The sequence below is a fragment of the Nipponia nippon genome, unplaced genomic scaffold, assembly GCF_047370975.1.
Source record: "Nipponia nippon isolate SJK-2023a ecotype South Korea unplaced genomic scaffold, ASM4737097v1 scaffold_3, whole genome shotgun sequence".
NCBI lineage: Eukaryota > Metazoa > Chordata > Aves > Pelecaniformes > Threskiornithidae > Nipponia > Nipponia nippon.
In genome coordinates this window covers 126,333,632-126,358,445 of record NW_028262347.1, presented here as the reverse complement: position 1 = coordinate 126,358,445, position 24,814 = coordinate 126,333,632, and the positions used below count along the sequence as shown (strand labels likewise).

The 24,814-nt window shown below is 46.0% G+C and overlaps 1 protein-coding gene across 19 annotated transcripts in view; it reads right to left on the bottom strand.

Moving 5' to 3' along the window:
* JAKMIP3 (Janus kinase and microtubule interacting protein 3) overlaps positions 1–23,909 on the bottom strand; it is a 101,642-nt gene extending 77,733 nt beyond the window's left edge. For 12 of the 19 annotated variants that reach the window (XM_087765251.1, XM_087765252.1, XM_087765265.1 and 9 more), the window contains exons 1-2: positions 22,124–22,247; positions 20,219–20,273 (exon numbers count right to left, since the gene is read on the bottom strand). The gene's annotated coding sequence lies outside the window, so the exon portion shown is untranslated. Of the gene's footprint in view, positions 1–1,005; positions 1,061–5,715; positions 5,810–16,810; positions 16,917–17,134; positions 17,298–17,417; positions 17,509–20,218; positions 20,274–22,123; positions 22,248–23,800 lie in introns of those variants that run through there. The other 7 variants (XM_087765253.1, XM_087765257.1, XM_087765254.1 and 4 more) reach the window with 7 other exon arrangements.
* Between the last annotated feature and the right edge of the window lie 905 nt (positions 23,910–24,814).

The following is a 24,814-nucleotide window of genomic DNA, read 5'->3' as shown; positions in this document are numbered from 1 at the left end:
AATGTCCATGTATATATTTGAAATAATAGCCAAAGATTATTTTTCTGTCCAGATAATATATAGCTTAGCAGCGCTTCGACAAAACCAGAATTACGTTCAAATGTCAAATGCTACGTTTTAATGGTGATCAGTGAATGCTCCCGTGTCCCTGTACCACCTGCAGCTTCTCTGTCGTAAGGAACAACCGTAACTCCCTCCTCCCCATATAAACTTGTTCGCTGGATTTGACACCCAGTTCTGTAGGCTTAAGAAGATGAAAAAAGCTTCAGAAAGCAAACAATCTTTGATTGTGCATCTGAACCACTGAAACACGGTATAGAAGCAAGTATAAATAAAGCTGTTACAACTCCAGCAAATAAGCAACAGTGCAAAGCCTGGAAAAGTACCAGGCCTTTGCTACGGAGAGATTTATAAATGTGAGGAAAGCAGAACAGACTCGGGACACTAAGAGAGGCCGCTCAAACAGAAAATCATTAGCTGCTTTACTGCAAGGTATGTATAAGCGGCGGAGGAAGCAATGCGCCTGGCTACCCACCACCTCGCCATTCAATCCGGGAGAGGAAAACAAACGATTTCCCTTTCCATCACGAAGAAAGCTCTCCAGTCAAGCCGGCCACCGCCTTCCCAGCAGATCCACTCCACGTGCCACCGCCCCTCCTGTTCCCCACCCCGGCAGGTCCGGGCTTCCCTGACCTGCGGTGCTGACACCCACGCCAGGGGATACGGGATACTGCATCCAGAACAAGTCCCTGCGAGAGCAGGGACAGCCACAGCCCCTTCCCGACGCAGGACTGCACTCTGCCTTCAGAGAGGGAAGGGGCCACCACCGTGATTTGCCCAGCATTTGCCTTAGAAGAGCCATGCAAGCCCAAGCCCTGCAAGACAGGAATGTAACTGTACACTTCTACGGACTGCATTAAACTTACAATATACTTTATAAGAGATTTAAAAATAATTTCAGACAAGAAATGCACTCGAGAAGGATTCTAGACAGCCTTTCCTCACCTTTGCTTCAACTCCAGCAGCGCAGCGTCTCCCGGCTTGTCACAGCTCCAGCTCCGAGGGGGCTGTGACTCAGCAAAGGGAGCAGCTTTTTATGTTTCAGATGGAACTTACCAAACCGTGCCAGTGTTACGGGGAGGATCTGCTGCCTGGATCCACGTCTCTGCCGGTCTCTCCTGAGATATTTCTACTGAACCCTCCCCATCTGGTTATGTTATGATAACAGGAAACAGTTTCTTTGGGGAAAAATCAAATGCAAGCCTGCATGGGAATCAGGCTGGCTGAGAAAGAAAAAATTCCCAACCTCTATCTACACTGTATTTAAAAGAAAAGGTGGCGTCTTATTATTAGCCTAGGAGTTATGCTGCTCCCAGTCAGGCATCCTTAGATCTGCGAGCATCTGCGATGCCGCTGAAGCTCGGCAGAAGAGCAGCCTCCCGCCCGAGAAGCCCCCAGGCAGGCTGGCGGAGGAGGGAAGCACCCCGGGAGCGAGGCAGCTGCCTCCGCTCCTGCCCCGTCTTCTCTGCCCACTGAAAGCATCCCTCTGGCCCTTCCACAGACGCAGATCAGCGGGAGGGTCGGTGGTCACGAGCCCTGGCACACGGCAGGGCAGCGGGGTCGTGGGGAAAGAGCTCTTCACGCTAACCACAGTCCCTGCTCGCAGGCCAGACATCGCTGCCTCCCTCTGCTCCGCACTGCCGAACCCACGGAGAAACTGCGCGTGGAAATCTCTGTGTAGGGTTTCAGGTGAGGCACGCAGGCTGAGCCCGCTCTCGGTTGGGCTGAGCCTACGTAAGGCGGCAGTACCTCGGCGGTGCCGCAGGTACAGGCTGCGCTGCCCCAGCTGTGCAACCTGCGGCTCTCACGGCTAAGAACCTCTGAACTCCAGCAGCTCAGGAACAGAAAAGCTAATCAGCGTTTTAAAATCCCAAGCTTATTCCAATGTAAAATCCCATCTCTTACACTAACCTAAGCAGCCTAGGCAACACATGGCAACACGTATTCAGGTACGATGAACTCTCCAGAAGTGCTGAACACGACCAGCTCCAGTGCCAGCTGTTCATCAGGCCTGAGACACAAACCACCCATCTCGTGTTTGTTTTCCTCGCCCTCTACGGTCCCTGCCAAGAGGATGCTGCTGTATGGGATGCACAGGGCTCCCCTGAGTCCCATGAACCCACGGCAGCTCCTGGGCAGGATCTGGGGTGCTCCCAGCACCACCGTATTGATCCTACAAGATTATTTTCCTTATCCAGGATGTCCCAGTTCCCCATTACACCAGATAATAGAGAACTGACTGACTACTTTTCTTCCCCAGGGTTATTTTCCAATGTTTTTTTTTAATTATCTCACTTTAAAACAACGATAAGAAAGATGTTGTCACTGCCACTATAAACTCTATTTGCCAATAACTCGCAAAAGCAAGCGCGAGAGAGAAAGCAAAGGCTTCGGGTCCAGCCCGTGCAGCTCTGGGTGCTGCAGGCAGGGGATCACTGCCAGGTTTCGCAGACGATGCTCAGCGCAGGGGGACTGGGGTGCCCGCAGCCCGAACCCTGCTTCCACCGCGACCGGGGCAGCCCTGGCCCTGGCCCTGGCCGCTCCCTGAGACCTGGCCCGTGGAATTTAAAACCATGAGTAAGTGTAATTGCAATGAATGATTAGCCCGTTACTGTGGAGAATGAAAGCGGAAAGTTTACTTCCAGAAGCATCTTACCAAGAAGTGCTTGAGAGTTCAGCCTGTGACAAATTAGCCAACGTACTTAATTACATGAAGTCTTTCCCTTCAATTTTTTAATTAGGAGCAAGAATGTGGATGTCATTTACATAAAAGGATTTTCTTGTTTTTCTTCCACTGCTACTACAACTGAATCCCAATCATACCCTGCAAATCTCCATGGATTTAATCAAGTCCTCAGGGTTACCAAACTTCTGACCATCAGGCTTTTCAGATACAGGGTACTCCAGCAGCAGTCAAAGATTGGTGCAGAAAAGATACGTATACAATTTTTACATCTATCCGCAGCCATAAATCTGTTGAAATCATTAAAATATTAAAGATCATCAGCTATAGTTTGGCAAGTGTTTACCAGTGAGAACTTCAAACATTTCTTCTAATAAAGGGCCTTGACTGCATACGTACCATGGGACAGCCCGTGGTTGAGGGATGTGGGGTAAAAAGCAGCAACAAGGAAAACTTCACAGCCCCCCCGAGACCCACGGATTTCCAAAAACCTTCTGCTGCTGCCCTGGGCTGGGCCCTGCCCACCACCGGGAGCAAGTATTTCCAAAGCTGGCACTTTCCCCCCGTGACCCGCATCCACCACTGTGTCAGAGATGGCACACCGGTGCCACGGGGCACGAAGACGGACAAGGCGGGGAGCAGGAAGCCTTTGAGGGGCATCTGTCCACGCCAGCGCACTACCATGGAGAACGCCAAAAACCACCTGCAGCTGCACCACCACAGGTCTCCTCCTTTTGAGTGCCATTTTGCAACGAGAAAAACAAGAGGTGCCTGTTGGTGACAAGAGGACCTTACTGGGAGGGGAGGCGCTGGCTGGGAGCGCCGTGCGGCAGAGCCTGGGCCACGCACCCCATGCCACACGGGGCGGGCTGCAGCGCCGGCGCTGTCACCCGCTGTCTTCAGTGGATAGAACACCTGCCTATGGCCATCGCAAATCTCCTACTGGTTCTGTCACCAACAGCTATAGATCATAGAATCATTAAGGTTGGAAAGGACCTCTGAGATCACCGAGTCCCACTGTTAACCTAACTGCCTGGTCCACCTCTAAACCATAGAATCATAGAATCGTTAAGGTTGGAAAAGACCCTTAAGATCATCAAGTCCAACCGTTAGCCCAGCACTGCCAAGCCCACCACTAAACCACGTCCCTGAGCACCACATCTCCTTGGCTTTTAAATCCCCCCAGGGATGGGGACTCAGCCCCTGCCCTGGGCAGCCTGGGCCAGGGCCTGACAGCCCTTTGGGGGAAGAAGTTTTTCCCAATATCCAACCCAAACCTGCCCTGGCGCAGCTTGAGGCCGTTCCCTCTCGTCCCATCGCTTGTTCCTGGGGAGAAGAGACCGACCCCTCCGGCTCCAGCCTCCTTTCAGGCAGTCGCAGAGAGCGATGAGGGCTCCCCTCAGCCTCCTCTTCTCCAGGCTGAGCCCCCCCAGCTCCCCCAGCCGCTCCTCCCCAGCCTCGGGCTCCAGCCCCTGCCCCAGCCTCGCTGCCCTGCTCTGGCCACGCTCCAGCCCCTCCATGGCCGCCTTGGGGTGAGGGGCCCAGCGCTGAGCACAGCATTCGAGGGGCGACCTCACCAGTGCCCAGCACAGGGGGACGATCCCTGCCCTGCTCCTGCTGGCCACACCATTCCTGATACAAGCCTGGATGCCACTGGCCTTCTTGGCCACTTGTCCCTAAGCACCACATCCACACGTTTTTTTGAATGCTTCCAGGGACTGTGATTGCACCACTGCCCTGGGCAGCCTGTGCCAGTGCTTGACCGTTCTCTCCATGAAGAAATTTTTCCTAATATCCAACCTAAACCTCCCCTGGCACAACTTGAGGCCGTTTCCTCTCGTCCTGTTGCTTCTACCTGGGAGAAAATCTAAACACCTGTGCAGATAGAAACACTGGCCCAGAGCTGATGCAGTCACCGCTGTAAAATGAGAAATAAAAGGTATAGTTGAAAGCTTTAGAATGGATTAAATGGGTGAACGAGTAAGAAGACAAAAGAATAAAATTTTCATGGCATGCAGAAGACCATAAAGGTGAATACTTGAATAAAAAAAAAAAAAATTAAAAAAATCAGTATTAGCCTGAAGCACTACAGAATCACAATTTAAAATGGCAAGAGTTGAAGCCCCCGAGGACACCGCACACACTCTCTGGGCAGCCTGTTCTGCCCTGCTTGGCTGTCCTCCCGCTGCAAAAGTTTCTGCTCACAGCCGGTCGATACACCGGCCTTCCTTCAAAGCGGTGGGAGGCACCAGTCCGAATCCTCCCACGAGCAGAGACTCCCACCACATTCACCCTGACTGCACACTAACTACGGTAATGTCTCTGAAAGGGGAGGAGAAAGACGGGAGGAAAGGCTGCAACATCTCTGTTTCTTCCTCATTGATTTCATACGCAGTCTGGCTCCTGATTTCCGCTGCTTTGTTTTTGTTACAATATCCTTAAAATGGAAATAAAATATCTGGTTTTGAGCTAAATAGACATTTTCTGTGATCAAAGTTTGTCTTGTCTCACCCTTCTTCCCTTCCTGCTTCTCTTTATAGCACAGGTTAAGGCAAAAAAAAAATTGGTTTGACCCACACTTGGACAACTTTTTAGCATACAGCCATATGAAAGGAAAAAGAAACCAAGTTTTATCACAGGCCTTTGAAAGCACAAGTATTTGTGCCTTACTGCCAGTTGGGAATTTCTGTTCCTTCTTTCCCCACCTCACGCTTCAGATCGCAAGATGCGAACAGCCCCATCCTTCCCCGCTGGGCAAGGAGCTGCCGCGCACCGTGTGGCATCCCAGAGGAATGGCTTGGAAGACACAGGCCGGCTGGCGCGACCCGCGAGGGCTGAGCAAGGCTCGCTCAACCATCGCAGCGATACCATCGCTCTGGCTAACTGGATTTAAAGAAAAGATTACTTTCTTCGCTGGCAAACGGGCTTGTAGCCAACAAGATTTTGAAAACGTATACTCCGGAACAACTTACCCACGCAGCAGCTTTAAAAAGCCCGAAGCCCAGCAGAGCGCTGGCATCCCTCCCAGCGGGAGCAGCAGCGGTTGCTATGGAGCCTGGGCTGCCCGGGCAGCCCTGCCCTCCGTGTGCTTGGCTTTATTTCAGTCCGCCTGCTGCCTGCCTGGGCGCTGACTGCGGCTGCATCCCTGCCCTGGGCTCTCCCTTCTCCTATTCTCTCTTCTTATTTTTTTTTTAAACAGAAGGGCAGCAACTCTGCTGCAGATCAGTAAATTATATTTACAGTAAGATCTCAAAGGACTGTAGGCAAAAGGCAATATCTGAAGCACACCGCTACTGTGATGAACTTTGCTGACTGATGAATTTTTATAATGGATTTATTTCTCAATCATTTTAGTCAAAATGTTAAGATAAAAAAATTGCGATGATGATGTCAAAAATGAAACTAAAATGTTTTAGAATGACATTTGCATTTTTAGAATTGCTTACATTTAATTAAAAACAAGAGTTTAAAAGCCCTATTTTAAAACATTTTCTTCCAAGAAGAATGCATTTGTGTCATTGTTTTTTATTCTGTCTGGGAGGGGCTTACAGGGAGAAAGTTTCCCAATAAGGAAAAACATTTCTGAGATGTTTCAGTTGGGCTAATGCATGAACTAAGCCAACAGTTTTCACTGTCCTGTCTTACTATAGGCTATCCCTCTGCGGAAAACCAAAATCTCAAAGGAACCCAGGCAAAAATCCAACCTGATCCCAGCAAGTCTGGAAGACCGGCTGGATCCTGGTGCTGCAGCGGACACAGAGCAGCGGAGGCACGGGCACATCACCACGCGAACGATGCCATCTCCTCCTGCACAGCCGTAGCTCGCATCCAAGGAGCTCGAGGTTAGGAGCAAACCCACAAAGCACAGAACAGCCTACATGCAATTTGCGCTTTATTTCTTTCTGAAAGAAACACAAAAAACCCAACGGTTGCCTAAAACCCGGGCGGGAGGAGGAATGGATCTCCTCCTGCCCTAACCCAGCCAGCTCCAGCACAGCAGTTCAAGAGGGGTTGGAGAGGAAAGCTTCTAACTCACGCAGGAAGCGGGATGGGTTTTTCCCCTGCTATTGCCAAAGAGAAGGGACCTATACATTTTGTTCTTCTTTGTCCTTTATCATCTCTGATGACTTAGCAGCAAATGCTAAAAATAAATTTTATGCTTCATCTTCAAAGCAGATGTGGTACAATGCTTAAAAAAAACCCCAAAACCAAAACCTATATACCAGAGGGAATATTACAAATATTTCAGAATCCAAATTAAACTTTATGAAGAGGTACTGTAAGCCTGCCAAATGTGATATTTTACATACAGCTTTGGCCCTATAAGCTCCTTTCTAGTCCTCTTCTCACGAATGAGACAGCAATTAAGATAGTCACACATTTCTGAACAGCAGTCTAACATCAAGTGCGTAGGATTTACTGCACAAAGGCATTTTTGGAAAACAATGACCTAAAGCCGCTAGGAGTTGTAGAGGAAATGAAGCAATGTTCCAGCCCCCAGGGGCAAGCTGGGGCCAGGCAGGTTTCCACTCCTTCATATGTCTGATGTTGCACACAGACTTCAGAGACAGGCGGTAGGCAGGACACAATCCAAATCCAGAAACCGGTTTGAACTCCCGTATGAAACCACAACAGTAATGAGATGATAACTATATTTTTGTAACAAATAACTGCTACTAATCCCACCTGCATGACTGATGGCCTAAATTTAGATGTAATAAAACTGATTTTGGCTGTAAATAACATGAAATAATGTCTCAAAATTTTGACTCAAAGTGAGTCAAGCTAGCGCTTGGAATCCAAAACTCCAGGGAAACCTGAGGGACCTAAGCTTGCACTTAGGTTACTTTAAATAGATGGTCACATTAATATGAAATAAGCATGCATGAGATGATGTTCATAATCACAACCGTGAGCTAGCGAACCAAAGCTAAGTTTTACGAAAAGTCACCGATAAACAAAAGTTGCCTTTTTTTAAAATAGCATCCAAGGTTCTGCACGCTGTGACCTATTGCACCTGCAGCGCTCACCTGGGGAAAGGAGTCTGTTGCCTGTTTTCCATGTGAGGAAACGCCTCCATTTACGTCAGTGAACGTAACTGATGTGTATGTCTAGGCCCTTTGGGCAAAACAGTAGTTATTTGGGTCCTTAGCGTTGATCATAGTTGATCATAGTGAGGGAAAAAAAAAAAAAAATCTTTGTGCAAAAAAATCCGTTTCTCTTTTGTACAGTTTGACTTCCCTTTTCCTAAAGGGTTTATACTTTTTATAGAGAGCTTATAGAGATATAAACTCATATATATCTATATGTGTGTGTATGTGTATATATATAAATACATATTAAAGTAATTGGGGTTTGGTATGGCATTACTTAATAAATCGATCCCAGCAATCTGAAACATACAGGTCATCCCCAGTACTAAACACCTTAGCATATTATCCACGCACTAAAGATTATTTTTACAAGAAGTTCAAAGTGCAAAATCTTCCCAGGCACCCAGGGAATTATGCCTTGAGGATACTTCTACATTTGTTTAGGCGCCTAGAAGTGGGTTCTGATCCACAATTTTAAATATCCAGTTGCTTTGTTCAAAATTAACTCTTTAATGAATTAGTTACGCGCTCAGCCCATGCAGCTCAAAGAGCAGCGCTGGATGGCCGCAGCACCAAGGCAAGCCTCAGGCAGTAAAACTCACACAACGCAGTTATCCGTCGGTGGCTCATCCCGCCGGTAACTGCGTTAAACGTGCAACGCGGGCGCGTGCTCAGCGGCGCGGCAGCAGGCTTCGTGCTGCAAGTCACCAACAGCGAGAGGCCATAACCGAGCCGAGAGGCCGGCAGCAGCTTCAGCGCAGCCGGTCAGCAAGTTCGTGCCACCGCTGAAGCGGGCAAAGCCCAGCACCGGGGGCGGCTGGAGTGAGCTGTTTGGGGTGGCCATTTCGGCATATGCTTACACATCCCGAGTTATTCAGGAAAGCGCTACTGAAAACCCCTGCCCCACCTCTAAACTGTTCGGTCCATACGTGACACGATGTGCCTGGAGCTGAGAGTACAGACGCAGGGACTGCAACACAGGAGTTAAAATTATGATAAACAGACAGAAGATACTTCCAACGCTGTTAAATCACACACGGAGTTACTATATGTTCCTAGAAACAGCAGTATTTAAAGAAGCGATAAAGAGAGAATGGATGCCAAGGCAAATGAAAAGGTGAGGCGTTAAGCCCTAGGGCTGGCTAGAGGCAGGAGCAATGTATTTCACAATTTCCAGGACAGTTTTTATTAGTAACTGAATTACCTAGTTTCATTTAGCGCTGGTATACAGTAATACCTTCAAACTCTGTTCCAAAGATGCATCTGCTGTTTTAACAAATCCTTACATCTTTTGCTCCCTATCTTTCACTCATGATTTGGAGATTTACGTGTACATCTATTTCTGTGCAGACATCCCCTCCCAGGAGGTACATCTGCTCTTGAGCTGACTAACACTACTTGATACCACTGTTTGTTGATTGACATAGAAATATAAGCAGAAGAAAAATATTTATGCCTGTATAATATTCTTCAGTGTCAAATGCAGTTGTTGAGTGACTTATTTTTAAATGACAGTAATGATATTTTTAGCAGAAGCACCTATTTTTCTTTAGTTTCGCATGTTTATTCATTACACTGAGTTAATCAGCAACTTTTTCCCCCTCACATAACTGTTACTGCTCTTACAGCAAAATACATCCAAACAGTTCTGACAGCGTCAGGGGAGCGGAAAGCAGTTACTATGTTGAGATGGACAACGAAACCGGAGCTGTTACTGATGCCCAGCCCCTTGCCAGGACCAATAAACAGGCCAATGAATAAGCATCTTGCTTGTCGGAAGCCATTTCGGATTTTCAGAAGCACACAGCGCTGGTGTAAGTCTGCTCCTGTTGAGCATCCCGGCTCTCCAGCCTCTACCTTCAGCTGATGGAAGACATTTCTTACATTGTTTTCTTCCGCATCAGCTCTGTACACCCAGAAAATGCCCATGAAGCTCATTTGCTCTCCGCTCCTGATGTTCCTCATGAGAGATTGCTAGAGGCATCGGAGAGCAAATGCAAGCCATGCTGTAAGGCCCTGTCCCCAAGGCCTCCTTCACCCCCTTGCCATACAGGCCTCTGCTAGGGCCAGATACAGATGGCGATAATGGAGTGAAAACAGAAAAAAAAGTGTAACACCTATTGTTTCCTTCTCTCAAGCAAAATCCGGACTTCCCATTGAGATTCTGGGGTCTCAGCTCTCCCAGGCTGTCAATGGCATAGGCTCTACCCAAAGAGGACACGAGCCCAGCAAGAGCTGCTCGCACCCGCGTTGCCCGGTGCACCAGGTACAGCGTCAACTCCTTCTGCCGTCCCCAAGGCGTTGCTGGGGCTTTCACGTGGTAAAGCCGTATTCACAGCATAGACCATTAATAGAGGGGCAGCGGGGCTTCCTCCATCTCAGCCTGGCTTTTAGCAGAAAAAACCCCAATTCTCACATTGTTATGTCTCATGATGGTATGCATGTTACAAGGAAGGGAGGGAAAAAAGTTTTATGCCAAGAGCTTTTTCCCAATTTTTTTGCAAGCCCTTTACCAAGCAGCACATTACACAGCAGCAGAGCTCACTCCAGCTGCCCGCGGGTGTTCGCAGGGTTTTATTCATCCTCCCGCTCTCCTGGGGGTTTGGATATGCCAGCTCTGTCAATACCAAATTGATTCTGGCCAGCTACTGCCATCCTGCCGGCACTTGAAGAAAGTCATTTCACACGCTTCCCCATTTCAGATTTTCCCTTTGAACAAACAAAATAATAATAGTAAAAACCCCCAAAAACTTTGAGGGAAAAAGAGAGCAGTTATATTTTTCTGCTCCTACGCTTGATGATGAGCCTGACACACAGACTCGGTTACTCTCCCTGTCCTCTGCACTGGCTGCTTTGCCTGCCTCAGCCAGCTCAGACACCTTACCCACCGCTGACTTCACGCGGGACAACTCCAGGAGCGTATCAAATATTCCTCTCTTTTCCATTCCTCTCCAAATCTCTGGTAACGCAGATTGGTAACAACCATTTTCTGGGTTGCTTGCTTCTCCACTATGTTTTTGCTTAATTTGTGATTATAAAATCTTATCAGGCCAAACCCATGAGCCAGTCTTAAGTGACACATAAATATTTTAGTAGGAAGGGAAGAAAAAAAAATCCCAAACCAAAGAAAGCAACAAAACTGCCTCTGTTTAGGAAGAGCTGCCTGGCTCTCTGCCAGGCTCTGCCTAAAACCAGGTCAGCACTTCTCAGCCCGCTGGGCTAATTGACAGTGTAATGAGGGGCACCTGTCAGCAAACAACCAGTTTTTTAACTCCTGCTAAGCTTGAATGTATCCTCAGGGCAGTTAAGCATAATGAGATTTCCCTTCCACTGCAAGCTTGCAAACCACGGCAGTCCAAAGCCTTGGCAGTGATGGTTTTGTCCCTATAAGTCGCATCAACAGGTACGAGCGATGTGTGGCACTGGAATTCCTGCATGTGCAAACCAGCCACGTGTTCAGGAAAGCCTGGGAAAAGGAGAGAAAGCTAAACCAAAACACCTGCCTTTGTTTCAAAACCTTGTTTTGATTTTTCTCTAACTGTGCTGCTAAATGTTGCTATCTGTGATCTCGGGAGATAAAAATCAGCCTTTATTATACTTTTTAAAGTGAACTAGTCTTTCTCAATGCCTCACCCATGGTTATTTGAGCCGTTCAACAACGAATGCCAAATAAATTTACAGTCTATGTTATGGAGCAGGGAAAAAATAAGCCGGGAGGTGAAAAGGCCAGCAGCGGGGCAGCCCAGTGTCCGACGGGGTAACCAGCGCAGCGAGCCTCTCCCTGCCCCGTCACAGCCTCCGCGGGCAAACCCCAGCAGCGCCTGGCAAAGCCTCGCATACAACACCGAGAAAAGGAAGGCGCAAGCAGAAGGTGAAAGCGTCGAAATGTATAGTGAATCCTTCTGCGAGCAACATAAATAATAAATCATTCATCCTGGCGTGACAAGCCTGCCTTAGCCCTCCAGGCCCCGAACCACAGGCACCCGCCGGAGCGGAGGGGAGCCTCAGTTACGGCCACGGCGAGCCAGGGGCTTTGTGGAAATACCAGATCTTTGTTTACACAATCAAAATCCATAATGCTTCCTTCAAGGACAAGGGGTAAAATAGATAGCTTATGCAGTAAAAAGTTGTGACCCACCGGTAAAGTAAGTTTTTAAGGAACCATTCAAAAACTAGAAACCCCAAACCTGCTTTGATTGGAGAGAAAAGGCTTTTAACAACTGCAAGCATTATCTGAGATAAAATGGATTAATATTGACCGTTAAGTCACTGTGTTTTCCTTTTACTTATTATTACTACAGATCAAGCTGATAAATTTTCTCTTAAGACCCTTTGCATTTTTACTTTGCTAAGGCCGTGCAAATATTTCCTTTGCCTGCGGCTTCCTCTGACTTCGCTGTGAATGCAAACCAGAGATCTTGAAACTTCAGCGATCATCACACAAGTCACAGCAGCAAGACCTGACTCACATAACGTTTGCTGTCAGCAAGCTTCAACGCCCTCAGTGCGTTACCCCCATTTTCCAGACAGGGAAGGGCTTTGTGGGAAGCGGGCGGAAGAGCAGAGTGACGAGCCAGGCTGCCTGTGCTCCCGGCACCTGCGTGCTCGCAGCCGCGTGCTCCGCGCTCTGCCCCGTGCTCCCTTAGGCGTTAACGTGTACCCCAACCATTTTTTGTTGAACCGAACCATACGTATGATCTGCCTTCCCATCCAACACAAAAAGCATTTCCCAATAAATACTGTTGGGATAATCTGGCCTCACCTAGCATACAAGAACTAATTAGACAACAATGAAATAATGAGTTGTGATTCATCATTTTATTTTGCTAACAACAAAAGCAACATGTAAAGATAAAAATGCCAACAAGCATCCCATAAATCGCTATGGATACTTACTGCTATGGACCAACCACTTGGTACTGGCTAGCTGCTGTCTTTGCACCAAGGCAAAATTCAGCTATCGCATCGTGGTACGCAAATCCCTGCAATTCTCCAAAGTGACAGAGGCTGTGGCTATAAATTACTGTCCAACATACAAACATGACCATATCAACTATATTTAGGGAATGTTTTTCCCCTATTTATGTGAAAACCTGAAACAGCCTTTGAGGTAACTAAGAATCTGTGCTTTGGATGGTTATATTAGATTTCTACTATGCCTTCAAGTTTCTCATTAACTTTCTTTGCTGATATTTCTTTTCAGGTAGAGTAAGAAAATATCACATACAAGAATGAACCCTGTATGTATAAAAAGCCAACATTATGGAACATTTTGATGGAACTTCAAAATCTAGCGTTAGCCTGTGGTGTGAGCACCAGTTACTGGTTGGAAAACACCTTCTGATTTAGTTTTATCCAAAAGGAATCTGGATTGCTGAGACCATACCATCATGCAAACCAAAATGCAAATGGGTATCATGAGGAGACTCGCTTTAAAAGCAGTGTCCTCATCCAAACTAGACACATTCTTACTATAAACACGGCTAGAATTCGTTTGTTGTGGAGGCAGCTAGAAAAGTAATCCAACATCAAATGAATCAAATAATTATTTTAGTATAGAATTAGTTAAAATGCAAAATGTAGTAAAAACTTTTCAGGAAGGCCATGGGAATATTAGTGTAAGAGTCCTACTAGGAGTTAGTGCGAATCAGTAAATCTTCAGACACTTTAGATATTTAGCAAAGTTCTCCCTCTGGGCATATCCTGAGTCCCTGCAGTCAGTAAGATTTCTGACATTGACTCGGTGGCATCAGAATCAGGCCTTTTGTGTGCAATTTCTTTTTTAATTAAACACCATTAATATGGAGTTTCTTTCAGATTTACATCCCAGTAAAATACAGTATGTGCCATCTGGAGTTCATTAACGCTGTCCCTTACCTACAGTGCGTGCCAGGGGACACATCTATTTTGCAGCTAAGGGTCATGCAAGACAAAACAGAGCAGTCAGCAAAAAGATGCGAAGTCTTTTTGGTATTAAAAGCCCAAGTTGAATCAATTACATCTATACTGATTTTCAAAGGTTGAAACAGAGGAATCAGGATTGCCACAGACCGATGGCCAGTCTGAACAGCATCTCACACCACAGCAGCCTTGCACAGCTAACGGTTTGCTCTGCAATCAATACCAGCCTACTTCCAGCGGAATAAATTCTGGCTATGAACTGGGACAAAATCACCCTCGTGCAATCTCCAGCATCATTTGGGCAGCAGCTTTCCAGACCAGATGCAGGTTCCAGTTACTCCTGGGATGCCTCATCCCAGTTAGTCTGGGAAAGCTCAGGGGGCATCGCCCTCCTTGGAAACCCAGGCCGGCAGCCGGCCTCCCGGAGCAGCCAGGCCTCCCCGCTGTGCTGTGAAATGGCAGCTGAGCCTGCAACCACCAACAGGAGAAAACGGGAACCCAGAAACATTAGTTAAAAGGATAGGGAATAGACATTCTGCATCTTCAACTGACTCTTCTGTTCACCCGAGCTCCATGAAAGATAAGGTCCCCCTTTGCACATGACTTTGTCAATGTCAAACGACCATGGCACCGTGGAATAACTCGAGAAAGCAGCACAACAGGATATCTGTCGGGCTTAAAGACAACACTCCACACCCTGCCGCTTGCGTGTGGGTTTGAGGACACAAATTTTGTCCTCCAGATGTTTTCTCAAGCCTTTCCGAACTATTTCTCCTCAGACACTGCCTCTGCTTTTACGGAGTACAAAAGGGAGGGTGACGCTGGAGGATATGGGAAGCTACACAGATGGAAGTTATTGAACCTGCGTTTTGATTCTGATTGTTTATTCATCAGTGAATAACAAATCCCTAATCACGTGTTCCTGGAAATAATGATTTGTGGATTTGCATAGAACTCAAGAGCTTTTTAAAAATCTACAAGGATGTCATTCTCCATTAGAACGATTTCTACAGAACTATACTAAATTCCTGAGATCTTTGGGGGTTTTAGGTCTATTTAACTACAGAGCACTTGGCTGTAAGTGCCAAAGGAAAACTAGGGAATTACCTTTCTAGGTTAGACAACTGGTAGAAATTGCTCAGTATTTTGCCACCAATAATAGTCAGCACTTGATGCTCTTGGGACAAGTAAGCTCCCCTTTTCCTTCGCGTGCAGATAAATGCCAGTAGCCAGTTGTGGTCAAATAAAGATGGGATTACAGGGACGATTTAGTTTGGAAGTCTGAGGTAATGGCTAATATTTGGCTGCTTTTACCAGAACATGTATTGGTACAAATGCTGTTATCTATCTTAAAATGACTCAGTCCTGTTAGAGTCTCACACCCAGAGTAGTTGGATGGAATAGCTTTGGGTTCAAATCCTACACCCTAGCCAATTGGTTTGTGTAAAATTTTTAGAGCCCTCTTTGTTTTTTTTATTTTTGCATTTAAGCTGAACCTCTGCTGTTGATTATACGTGAAGAGCTGGACTGGAGAAGGCAATAAACTTAGAAGACAGATATTTTAAAGGAAAGTGTTAACAAAGATCATTATTTAAAGGCCTTCACTTGTTAAGATTCATTTGCTGACACTATTTTGAATTTGAGCTATCTGCAATAAAATTTCAGAAATGCATTTTGGAAAAAAAAAAAAAAAGTGAATTAAATTTTGTTCTTCATCTAAACTGACAGTGCTCTTGGAAACTTTCTGAAACTTCACCAAGTAGGAGGTGTTGACAACTGTCACTTTCAGAGCATATAATAAGGGAAAGATTTATAGGCACACAGTTCCACAAATAATTCAAGACTAGAATTTTTCAAGACAACCAATGGGCCTGAAGCACATTCTTAAAAGTCATCTTAAAATGGGGTGCTATTTTTTCCATCAGGGCCCTAGTGACAAATGCAACTTCCTCTAGTCAAGGCATTCTGGTATCCTCATACCAGGGTCTTTTGCCTTTTAACTCCCCACTACGAAAGCTAAACTTTCTACCAGTCTGGTATTTCCAGGTGAAGAACGAGCAGTTACTACTCAGAAAGCTGACAGGAGCCAATACAAAACCGACAAAGTCCACTGCAAAAGTAAAGCATTAAGACAGGCCCTACACCAAACTTTCCATGTCTGAGCATACTTTAAGCACCTACCACGCACTCAAACGTACAGAGAAGAGCAGAAGTGCAGAATAGGTGGTAGGTTAAGAATGCTGTATGTCAGCAGAGAGCTGCGAGCCTAGACTGACAGCAGTGAATGTCTCCTGCCAGTGAATTATTATTTTATGCCATGCACATTTCTCTGGAAGTATCATGATGTGAGAAATAACAGACAAAAGTCAACCCAATGCCAATGGATTTGTTTTGTAATTTCTGTCTGTATTTTAAACAGTGTCAGCAGAGGCGCAGCCACATTAACTGAAAGGAAAAGAAATCTTGATGAGATAAATGACATTTAAAACCACCAAGGGAGCAAGCAGCTGGAAAAAAATGAACTTTCTTTTTTTAAGCGAACAGGTTAAACAGCACAGAATAGGAAGCAGTTCTCAAGATATGCAGTATATGCATTGGAGTTCAGAAAATAGGAAATGTCCAAATCAGTTACTCAGTGAGCACAGAAACCAGATTACTTTGTTACAGCAATTCATCATAACTTGTATTACCCTGAAACACCAACATTCACGGCTGCGGAGGACATTTATCAACAATTACAGGCCCTGACATTTCAACTCAATCATATATGACAGAGACTCTATGAAGATCCTGACGAATAAATAGAGCAGGAAGGTGCAGCCTCTGCTCTTCCGTGGGCTTGCTGGCACCCTAAAGCAAAGCTGCTGCAAATCAGAGCTATGGTTATTAACCACACCAAAGAGAAACTAGGTATTGGGGGGGGGGGGAGGAGGGGGAAATCCCAAACATAAAATTTGAAAATGGATTATACAAAGCCTTTAGGTAGTAGATGATTCATGTGTAACATACAGCTATCTATGAAACACACATCATGTACATATTTATATATGCATAAACACATATAGGAACTAACCTCACAGGCATGCTCCATCATGATGCACACTGCTTGTCTGCTTTACCTGAGGACAGTACCATTCCTTGTATGCAGTGCACTTCATTTTAAAACCTGTAGGCTGTTCCTAGCAGACAGATTTAAAAGGATTTTTACGATTCACGCTGCAAAAGGCTAAAAAAAAAATAATCCGTCCCTGCTGCATAAGATTATATTTTCCATCTCTATCCTCTGAATAGTGGAATCGAACGAGAAATGATTCATCAATCAGTCCGGGGAAGCATTTAGAGGACAGAGAAGAAAAAGAAAAAAAAAAAAATCAACCATACAGTAAAATCTGCTCACCAGGTACACACCCCCAAAGTGAAGAATCAGACCAGCCTAACTGAGGAGAAGCTAAAGATGAATTTCACAAGAAGGCTGCAGTTGCTGGGTGATGCACTGTAAATCCTGCTCCCTCCGGGGAGAATGAGCTCATTGCGAAGATCCAGCAGCCGCCCCTCAGCCATTGCAGTGTCACTGCAGCTTGCAGCTGAGTGCAGGCACGTCATCGCACGAGCTCCCTGAAAACTGAAAGCCCTCCCTTTCAGAAATCTAAGTCAAGCATGCTGGTATAAAACCAGCTCACCTCCAACGCAGCCTGAGGTCCCCTTGTACCTGGATGCTGCTAGAAGGACTTGCATTTTCAGCTTAATTATTAAGCCAAAGACCTGCATCCAGCACAGACTGAATCTGAACTGAACTCCTCCCGAAGCAGGGGCTAAATTACTGAAAAGGGCAGAGCCGATTTGAAGGATATTCGGATTTAAAAATAGCTAGCAGCCTTTGCACTTGCTCCTAGCAAAGGAGACGGAACCAAGTTATATGGAAATCCTTACGTGTGTAAGTGCAGGGCCAGGCATTGGAGCTTCTCGCTTACAGGAATGCCATTACTGAATAACCCCCTGCTCTGAAATTATGTGGAATTGGTAACATGGTAGAAAAAAGGCAGGTGTCCTTACAAACTCCTGTAAGGTAGGATTTGAGGATTAAAGCACTGCAGATATGAAAAGTGTATCTTTAACCCCTAGCTTGCTGTCTCTCACTACTTTTCATAACTGAAAAATTATTCATTCTCAATATTCAAACTCACCACACTGAAAATTCCCCTTTACGTCAGAACTGAATAACAAACACAGATAAAATGAATGTGTTTGGTTGCAGGATACTTATAACAGCCCCACACTGCAAAATTATCTAGAAGTAAAGAGGATATGGGGCCCATTTATTTGTTTTCCATATCTTCCTGACAGTGAAGACTGGGAACCATTCCCAGTGAATGTCAGCGGACTGCTGACAGGCATGACAGAGTGAGCTGATGCACAGGACTGGAAAGCAGAAACCTACCCTGAAGTATATTCTCAGTTTTTAGAAAGGAGAGTGTGGGGGGTTTCCCCTTAAACAATACCTAAATATCTGGAACTTTCCATTTAAAAACCTGGTTTTCCCTGAGTCCAAAGCCCCCGACTCTGTGCAGCACCTGAATGCAAAGCCAAGAAACGCATGCCACTTCTAACCAGATTCCTAGAAACTTGTTCCTATTTTTCTGGTTAACCACTGCTGTATTTCTTATGCCCTCTCCCCCTGCTCTGCAGTTTAATTATCCTTTGACAAAGGTACATGTAGTGGCACTTGGAGAAAACCATTAGAACAAAATGTCTATTATTTACTTCACAGAAACACCTAGAAAGACAAAAAAATGACAAAATTTCCAGTGATAGGAAGCTGCAAGAACAGAATCTCTTTGTTTTTTGCTATCGAAGTCACAGACTCAAAGTTTGCCTTTCTTCTGTCCATCCATGCTGTGCTGCATGGTGTGGAACAGTACTACTACTACTCACAGACACAGGCTCCTCATTTACCGGGGTGGTTTTTCCTAAGCCCCAGTCCTGGCTGCTTCTCTGAAACTTTCTGCCTCTTTGGCATCCCGCTGAAGTCAGTGAGTCTCTGCGGGAATGCAACGCCAGCCTGCAAGAGACACTGCAGGGTCAGGGCCTCCGCCTGCAACCACAGAGCTACTCGCTTTAGTGTCAGGCACGGGCACGGGTGCACCACCAACTCCAGAAATCCGTCTTCAGCTTTGACAAAAACTCAGCACTTGTCCTTGCTCCTTTATCACACAAATACTTGCTAAAATTAGATCACCTCGCTACAGCTCGGCCCACTCCACGATGAGCAGACCACCAAATCACACGTATTCCAGCCGGTTCCCCAGTTTAACCCAGCAACCGTCTCCCTCAAGACGCAAGGGTTGGCTGTGGCTCAGATGAGAGCTGTGCAAACAACAGCTTTTGAACCGTTGGATAAATAAAACTATTTTCTATTTTTAGAGTTGAATTGCAACATTTTGTGGGAGTTTGTAAGTAAAACAAATAACATTGACCGCAGTGTTGTAAGTGATATAAAGCAGGACGCCATCGTTAGTTTACATCACTCAAAGAATCGGTTTTTGTTTTTCAGCTGGCAAGTGCCAGGGAAAACGCATTCTTCTGGCAATTTCCATTTCCTGGGCTGTATCCACCGCAGGCTTTTCCAAAGCTCTCTGCTGCACAGTGCTTTATCACGCAGAACAAAAATGTTAATGATCTTTAAAAACCTGAAGTTAGCAAGTAAATAAGAGCTGAAAAAATTCTTATGCTCCACTTTTCTGATTCACACTAGAGCAGTGAGAATTTCTTCCATTTTAGACGCTGAAAAGCAAGCCAACAGAAGTCTGCTTTCTGCTTTAAACATTCCGATTTCTGTCTTTTTCAGCTATTTGAGCACACTGTTTACAACTTATCTGTAATACAGATCAGCCAGGTGATTTTAAACGTAGCACTGCGCAGCTATCTACAGAAACGGGGCATGAATCTTTTCCTCAGCCTCTTGCTCAGTAATTGCTGGAGATAAATGTGAGAGGCACTGTACAAAATGCACAGCACAGCCCCGGGATTGCAGCAGTTATGCCAGAGGCAGCTTTTTCTTCTTTTTTTTTTTTCACTCTCCAAATGGAACAAAATGAAACCTTCTTAGTCAAGAAAATACTGCGATGAGATCTTGAGGTAGAGGGTATTACGCAATGCTTTGATAACCAGGGACACTGCTCTGCTGAAGAATATGCAGACGGCAAGAGCAACAGACGGCCACATTCGCTCCAGACCCTGCTCTGCAGGAGACTGCTTTGCACCTCATCCTCTGGAGCAGAATAACACCATCTTGGGGCTAATGCCAGAAAAAAGATGTCCTGAGAGAGCCTTTCTTTGCTTGTCTGTCAGGTAAGCTGCAATCTGCATTTCTAATGTCAAACCTGGTTCTACTAGCATCTTTTAGAAGTAAGAGAACGGTATTTCCGAGTCCTAACGGTAGAGTATCCATTTGAATATCTAAAACAAATTAAGTCCTACTTACAGTCAGTGAGTCCTGTTTCCTGCACCTGTCCAGGCTGCAGAGCCAGCTGATGATTCTGTAAGGAATGAATGACACTAATGATCAGACTTTTGTCACTGGGCCACCAGAAATTGCTGTAAGAAAGAAATAACACATAGAAAAGAGACAAGCGTATGCAAGAAACAGTGATGCACACTCATGAATTAAACTCAAAGAAATCAAATGTCACAAAAAACAAGATTGGCCCAAACAGAAGACTCGGGCTCTTTTGCACCCAGGTCTTGGTTTTATTTCACCTGTGACGGGATCTCATTTCCTCTGTCCTCTACCCCTGTAGTGCAAATGCCTTTTAAAACTTAACATTAAAAATTATACAAAAGGAAACTTCCGTGTTCATTTAGTTTCTCCCGAATCCTGATGGATTGGGGAGATGCTATTTTACTCGGGGTCCTCGCCAGCAGCTTTCAGGACTGGTGACGTGTGGCTGCCGTTTTGTTGGGGGCTCCAGGGGTGGTGGGGAGCTGGGCCGAGGTGCGGAGGCAGGCTCTGGCTCAGGTCGTGCCGTCCCAGAGGCAGCGCCGGGGGCTCCGAGCCTGTGGTGCCAGTGGGCTCGGGCTCCCCAGCAGCACCCAACGGCTTGTGCCCAACACTTTGATCAACCTTACCCACTTCTAAGCTCATATAAGCCAATTTAAGAGTGTTTACGTAAGACTCTTCCCATTTAAATCACTTTAGAAATACTTTTGCTTCAGCTGATATGATTATCACATGTAGACCTAACCCCTAATTTCTTTCCTTCTTTAGACTGTATATTAAATCAGATCATTAAATTCACTGTGTCAAGATTGTTTCGGTTTTTAAATCTCAGATATAAAGAAGTCAAACCAATAGACTATGTGTATCTGTCAGATCTCCTCATGTCAACAGCCTGGATAAGCACGAACAGCTCAGAAACGAGTACCTGAGAGCAGTTTGGTAGTTAATGATGAACGCCATTCCAAGAAATGCACAGCATAAAAATATACACACGGGGCTGATTTCCAGAGGCAGCCAGGGAGGTTAATAACTAAGCCATTGCTGGCAGTGAAAGAAACAGGTGAAAATGAGTAGTTCTCAGATTTCAGCAGCCTTTAAGAAGGGCCTGTGTTTTGCACAGCTGAGCAAGATGGCAGCACCATGGCGCTGGAGAGGACGAAAGCAGTGAGCTCCATCTCTTGTGTTGTGCGGAGTGATGTCACCATCTGAAGTGACGTAGGCACATTCTCCCACGGCAGTCCTGAGACCGCCCTCCGGCTGCACCGTATCTTACACTGTATGCATTATAAAGTTGGTACAGATGACTTTGATTTATATCGATAAGAAACCAAAGACATTATCCATTTTTAAACTAATTTAAGTTTATAATCAATTTGGGATTACAAACAGTTTTTATGTAATGCCTAAAATAATTGTTCCTCACAACTGTTGCAAGCTGACACATCAGTACAAAACCACATGCTTCAAACTAAACACAAAGTTGAAGTTGTCTGAGCAGCAAGCGTGACTTCGTAACTATGTAAAATGTTGCCTTCTTTAGTCCATGGAGGAGGTGGGTCGCTGTCTCCGATTTAAAAGCAACTAATCAATACATGATTGTTCTATTGACGTGCAAGTAAACAAAATTAAAGCGGGTTCCAACCTGAAAGACGATTGCAGTTTAACAAATCGATAAGCTTTTAAAGTTTTCATCCAATACAAGTTACAATTTTTTTGTGATCACAGCAGAGTGCTTTTCTGGCCACAACCAAAAACCTTTTACCATAAAGATTTATATGAAAATAAATGCATTCATCCAATTACTAATGAAAGATCCCAGAGGTAAGCTGTCACAGCTGTATCGTGTTATCTACTAGCACAGAAGAAGATTAACTTGACTCTGTTTTATACCTGCCTCAAAGCAGAAAAGGCTTCTGGTAAATCGATTTCCTGAAGGGAAGATCAGCCAGCAGAAAACAGGACAAAGAGGAAGGGAGCGTCAGAGATGCGTTGTGCGGTGGGGACGTTTCAGTGCTGGGTGGCAGTGGAAGCACAAAGCTGTTCGCAAAGGTACGGCAGAGCCCTGGCAAGCAGCACGGCAGCTGACATCTACACGACACGCTGCACCTTCGGCTGCTGGCCTTCGAAGGACTTGCAAATTGTTCTAATCTTCCTTTTTGGGGGCTAGGACTGAAGAAAGGGGCTGTCGCTTCTTTTTGTCAAGGTCTGGAGCTTTTCTGAGCTTGTTCACGCCCTCCTTGACTTGACTGGATGACCGGTCTCTCTTGCCTCTTCTCTTCCCCCGTGGCACACGAGCAGGGCAGGGTGGTGACAGGAAGCATCACGCCCCACCGACAGTCCAGCAATCATCAGGCAAAGGCAAGTCCATAAACCAGGTCAGAAAATCCAGATAATCCAGGAGCAGGGCTGGGAGCAGGCACAGCACCTGCGGCACCGCTCCGAACAGGAGCAAAGGCCCAGGGATGGGCTTCACCCAGGCTCTGGGGCCGCAGGCAGGGGGTGGGTGGGACGGGGCCCAGGGGCGGCTGCTCAGGGTGAGGGGCCCACTAGTGCCCTGGCAGGGTCTCTGAAGAGTTTATCCCAGCTCTTGAGCACAGACAGCACATTTTAGGTGCTTATGTGTATTTATTATAACTACCCATGTAATTACGCCTGCTATACCTGTAATTACCCCTACAGCAGTAAATTTTTTCCCATTAATTTAAGATGACCAAAGTCAGAGCAGACTGTGACCCATGGTTTGCAGTATAAATTGTGTTTCAAAGTCAGAGAAGTGTTGACAGAAAAAATTCCTGAAAATTTAATTTTAACACTTCAGTGTTTGCTACCCAAGTGATACCTTTTCCTGCCATTTATGACTTTTTGTCTCTTTATGTAATTATTTTTTTAAATTCAAGCCCCTTATCTGTGCTGTTTAGGGTAATGAATACTGTAAAATCATAAATGGACATCCAGGGGTTAAACATAGCGAACTTTCCCTGCTGTTCCCTTGTTGGGAAATAACTTTGCAACATTGTAACTGTGCTGCTACTTTTGTTTCAAAATAAAATCAATTTCCCCTCCTGTAAGGTGGAGAAAGTGATTTTATTTTGAAACAGACGGGGTTTGACGGACACCCTCGCAGGGGTGCAGCCACAAGCACCCAGCCATCCCCCCCAGCCTGCCCAGCGTGCGGGACACGTGTCCGTCCCGGTGCTCTGGCCAGGGCTCCTTGCGGCGCTGCAGAGGACGAGGCAGTACCGTCAAGTCTGGGTGGAAATATTAAACATAGTTTTATTATGAATGAACAAACTCCTACTTTAGAAGAGTTGCCCCACAAGCCACACATTCTCCTTCCAGAGTATTGCTGGACATCCCTTAACGAAATCTCTGTGCGTTAACGGTGGCAGGTAGAGCATTGCTCCAAGTTCCCTTTTATACCTCACCCTTTCGCTTCACCCAGCACGCCGGGGCAGCTGAAGAATCTAATGACCTGTAGGCAATTTCAATACACTGGACACCAGCTAGATATTTCCACCACGCCAGAAAAACAGTGGGCTTGAAACTACGATGCCTTGTCTTTCTTACCTTCCCATACAGTTGCCCGATTATAAAGCGCATCCTGCAGAGGGGAAAAGGTGGGGTCAGCTCCTCTCTTCTTCCCAGGGGAACAGGGGAGCGACTTCATCAGGAAACCCTAACAGAGCTCTATGTTTTCCCAAATTCCTCCTAGAGAAGAGCCTGTCGCTGCTGAAAACCGATAGCAGAGGAAGTGATATTCGTGCTGCCCAAACAGGCAACAGCCCATGGCAAATACACTGCTTCACATAGGATATGCACGGCACCAGAAGACAAAATACTTGTCGGCACTTTTTGTGCTCGTAGGAGACATTGTCAGAGCACATTTCCACCTGCGATGAGTATCATGGAGTTCCTGCTGGTTCCTAGAGCGGAGGAAAGCGCTACTCAGGCCCGTTGACTGGGGGATGTCCCGTGGCTGTAAATCTCCCCCACGCAGATTTTCTTTGGTGGGAGAAGACTGAAAAGGTGGCTGTGTCAGGGGGATTGCAGTTGCTTTGGTGACCCCCTCCTCCCTCCTGAGCCAGTCAGTGCATACTCGTGTCAATACAGCGTTGAGCTTCCTGCTCCTTGAACGCTGCCGCCGTCCCTGAGGCACGCAGGTGCAGCATTCACGTGGCGAAGACTAACACATTCCTGGAATGATGAACTTGATCTTTTCCGTGTTCAAGGCTGCCTGGATTGCCTTTTCAGGGCGAGGTGCAAAGGGAGGATTGCTGGTCAGCAGAGAGCAGCAGAGAGCTACGGGATGAGCACCAAACCCGCTAGCCCCGAGGGGGCCTCCAGCTTTCAGCGCCGTGTCTGTGCCCGTCTACCCGGCCTAGCACAAAACAAATAAACGCAGAAACATAAGGAGCTTGCTTCTTGAACAGTTATTCAATTAAAAAATGTATTTTATTCTGCCAAGGACAAATTTGCCCTCAGTTCCTTAGCAGAACAACATTGATTTTTAATCATGCACATTAAAGACAAATTCCTCAGCAGGTTTCCTGTGGTCAGGCATAACAAGATAATTTAGGCCTT